The sequence below is a fragment of the Osmerus mordax genome, unplaced genomic scaffold, assembly GCF_038355195.1.
Source record: "Osmerus mordax isolate fOsmMor3 unplaced genomic scaffold, fOsmMor3.pri Scaffold_133, whole genome shotgun sequence".
NCBI classification, from domain to species: domain Eukaryota; kingdom Metazoa; phylum Chordata; class Actinopteri; order Osmeriformes; family Osmeridae; genus Osmerus; species Osmerus mordax.
In genome coordinates, this window is record NW_027120445.1 from 27,501 (window position 1) to 31,740 (window position 4,240).

The window sequence follows — 4,240 nt, forward strand, 5'->3', positions numbered from 1 at the left end:
TCTGTTCCCCGGGGAGGCCGAGAGAGTAGTGTTGTTCCCCGGGGCTCCCAACTTTTGCAGTGTGAGAGTGTGTTTGACTTGTATTTTGTGGGTGTCAAATGCACCGTTTGGCGCCCGAACGTGTGATTTGGCTGGGGATGGTTTTGTTCTTCAAGTGAGGGCAAGGGGCAGCGGTGTGTGTGGTTATTTTCCCCGAAAAAAGTGTCCCCATTTCGGTGTGCGCGTTTGAAAATTTGTTTCGCTCGCAGCGTCGCGGAGATGCGCGTGCGCGTGGCAACCTTGACACCCCCGTGTTCCCCTGGACCAGACCTTTCCAACGCCGCCTGAGTTAAGGTGCTACGACGTCCCTAAGTGGAGATGCCTCTAAATGAACACCTTTTCCCAACTTTGCACGTTTCCAGCTTGAGAGGAAAAGGGGCTTAAAATTCACAGTTATTCGCCCGAACGTGGGATTTGGCTGGGGACGGTTTCTATATTCAAGTTGGGATGGGGGGCACCGAGGTGAGTGGTGTTTGTCCCCGAAAAAAGTGTCCCCATTTCGGTGTGCGCGTTTGAAAATTTGTTTCGCTCGCAGCGTCGCGGAGATGCGCGTGCGCGTGGCAACCTTGACACCCCCGTGTTCCCCTGGACCAGACCTTTCCAACGCCGCCTGAGTTAAGGTGCTACGACGTCCCTAAGTGGAGATGCCTCTAAATGAACACCTTTTCCCAACTTTGCACGTTTCCAGCTTGAGAGAAAAAGGGGCTTAAAATTCACAGTTATTCGCCCGAACGTGGGATTTCGCTGGGGACGGTTTCTAAGTTCAAGTTGGGACGGGGGGCACCGAGGTGAGTGGTGGTTGTCCCCGAAAAAGCCCTCCCCTTTTCCGTAGCCCCGTTTAAAGTTTTGTTTGGGCTCCTGTTCAGCGGGGAAGCGCGTGCGCGTGGCAACCTTGACACCCCCGTGTTCCCCTGGACCAGACCTTTCCAACGCCGCCTGAGTTAAGGTGCTACGACGTCCCTAAGTGGAGATGCCTCTAAATGAACACCTTTTCCCAACTTTGCACGTTTCCAGCTTGAGAGGAAAAGGGGCTTAAAATTCACAGTTATTCGCCCGAACGTGGGATTTGGCTGGGGACGGTTTCTATATTCAAGTTGGGATGGGGGGCACCGAGGTGAGTGGTGGTTGTCCCCGAAAAAGCCCTCCCCTTTTCCGTAGCCCCGTTTAAAGTTCTGTTTGGGCTCCTGTTCAGCGGGGAAGCGCGTGCGCGTGGCAAACTTGACACCCCCGTGTTCCCCTGGTCCAGACCTTTCTAACGCCGCCTGAGTCAAGGTGCTACGACGTCCCCAAGTGGGGATGCCTGTAGATGAGCACATTTTCCCAACTTTGAATGTAAGTTTCCAGTATCATTGAAAATGTGGCCTCAAACGAGCAGTTTTGCCCCCGAACGTGGGATTTGGCTGGGGACGGTTTCTATATTCAAGTTGGGATGGGGGGCACCGAGGTGAGTGGTGGTTGTCCCCGAAAAAGCCCTCCCCTTTTCCGTAGCCCCGTTTAAAGTTTTGTTTGGGCTCCTGTTCAGCGGGGATGCGCGTGCGCGTGGCAACCTTGACACGCCCGTGTTCCCCTGGACCAGACCTTTCTAACGCCGCCTGAGTTAAGGTGCTACGACGTCCCTAAGTGGAGATGCCTGTAAATGAACACCTTTTCCCAACTTTGCACGTTTCCAGCTTGAGAGGAAAAGGGGCTTAAAATTCACAGTTATTCGCCCGAACGTGGGATTTCGCTGGGGACGGTTTCTAAGTTCAAGTTGGGATGGGGGGCACCGAGGTGAGTGGTGGTTGTCCCCGAAAAAGCCCTCCCCTTTTCCGTAGCCCCGTTTAAAGTTTTGTTTGGGCTCCTGTTCAGCGGGGAAGCGCGTGCGCGTGGCAACCTTGACACGCCCGTGTTCCCCTGGACCAGACCTTTCTAACGCCGCCTGAGTTAAGGTGCTACGACGTCCCCAAGTGGGGATGCCTGTAAATGAACACCTTTTCCCAACTTTGAATGTAAGTTTCCAGTATCATTGAAAATGTGGCCTCAAACGTGCAGTTTTGCCCCCGAACGTGGGATTTGGCTGGGGACGGTTTCTAAATTCAAGTTGGGATGGGGGGCACCGAGGTGAGTGGTGGTTGTCCCCGAAAAAGCCCTCCCCTTTTCCGTAGCCCCGTTTAAAGTTTTGTTTGGGCTCCTGTTCAACGGGGATGCGCGTGCGCGTGGCAAACATGACACGCCCGTGTTCCCCTGGACCAGACCTTTCTAACGCCACCTGAGTTAAGGTGCTACGACGTCCCCAAGTGGGGATGCCTCTAAATGAAGCCAATTTCTCCTATTTGAATGCACTCTCCCAGCCCAGAGAGGCATGTGCCTTAAAATTCACAGTTATTCACCCGAACGTGGGATTTTGTTGAGGACGGTTTCTAAATTCAAGTTGGAACAGGGGGCACCGACGTGAGTGGTGTTTGTCCCCGAAAAAGCTCTCCCCTTTTCCGTAGCCCCGTTTAAAGTTTTGTTTGGGCTCCTGTTTAGCGGGGATGCGCGTGCGCGTGGCAACCTTGACACGCCCGTGTTCCCCTGGACCAGACCTTTCTAACGCCGCCTGAGTTAAGGTGCTACGACGTCCCTAAGTGGAGATGCCTGTAAATGAACACCTTTTCCCAACTTTGAATGTAAGTTTCCAGTATCATTGAAAATGTGGCCTCAAACGAGCAGTTTTGCCCCCGAACGTGGGATTTGGCTGGGGACGGTTTCTAAATTCAAGTTGGGATGGGGGGAACCGAGGTGAGTGGTGGTTGTCCCCGAAAAAGCCCTCCCCTTTTCCGTAGCCCCGTTTAAAGTTTTGTTTGGGCTCCTGTTCAGCGGGGATGCGCGTGCGCGTGGCAAACATGACACGCCCGTGTTCCCCTGGACCAGACCTTTCTAACGCCACCTGAGTTAAGGTGCTACGACGTCCCCAAGTGGGGATGCCTCTAAATGAAGCCAATTTCTCCTATTTGAATGCACTCTCCCAGCCCAGAGAGGCATGTGCCTTAAAATTCACAGTTATTCACCCGAACGTGGGATTTTGTTGAGGACGGTTTCTAAATTCAAGTTGGAACAGGGGGCACCGACGTGAGTGGTGTTTGTCCCCGAAAAAGCTCTCCCCTTTTCCGTAGCCCCGTTTAAAGTTTTGTTTGGGCTCCTGTTTAGCGGGGATGCGCGTGCGCGTGGCAACCTTGACACCGCCCGTGTTCCCCTGGACCAGACCTTTCTAACGCCGCCTGAGTTAAGGTGCTACGACGTCCCTAAGTGGAGATGCCTGTAAATGAACACCTTTTCCCAACTTTGAATGTAAGTTTCCAGTATCATTGAAAATGTGGCCTCAAACGAGCAGTTTTGCCCCCGAACGTGGGATTTGGCTGGGGACGGTTTCTAAATTCAAGTTGGGATGGGGGGAACCGAGGTGAGTGGTGGTTGTCCCCGAAAAAGCCCTCCCCTTTTCCGTAGCCCCGTTTAAAGTTTTGTTTGGGCTCCTGTTCAGCGGGGATGCGCGTGCGCGTGGCAAACATGACACGCCCGTGTTCCCCTGGACCAGACCTTTCTAACGCCACCTGAGTTAAGGTGCTACGACGTCCCCAAGTGGGGATGCCTCTAAATGAAGCCAATTTCTCCTATTTGAATGCACTCTCCCAGCCCAGAGAGGCATGTGCCTTAAAATTCACAGTTATTCACCCGAACGTGGGATTTTGTTGAGGACGGTTTCTAAATTCAAGTTGGAACAGGGGGCACCGACGTGAGTGGTGTTTGTCCCCGAAAAAGCTCTCCCCTTTTCCGTAGCCCCGTTTAAAGTTTTGTTTGGGCTCCTGTTTAGCGGGGATGCGCGTGCGCGTGGCAACCTTGACACGCCCGTGTTCCCCTGGACCAGACCTTTCCAACGCCACCCGAGTCAAGGTGCTACGACGTCCCTAAGTGGGGATGCCTGTAGATGAGCACATTTTCCCAGCTTTGAATGTAAGTTTCCAGCATCATTGAAAATGTGGCCTCAAACGTGCAGTTTTGCGCCCGAACGTGGGATTTTGTTGAGGACGGTTTCTAAATTCAAGTTAGCATAAGGGGCACACGTGTGAGTTGTTATTTTCCCAGGATTGATGGTTTCCAATTCGGTAGCTCCGTTTAAAGTTTTGTTTTGGCCCCTGTTTAGCGGGGATGCGCGTGCGCGTGGCAAACTTGACACGCCCGTGTT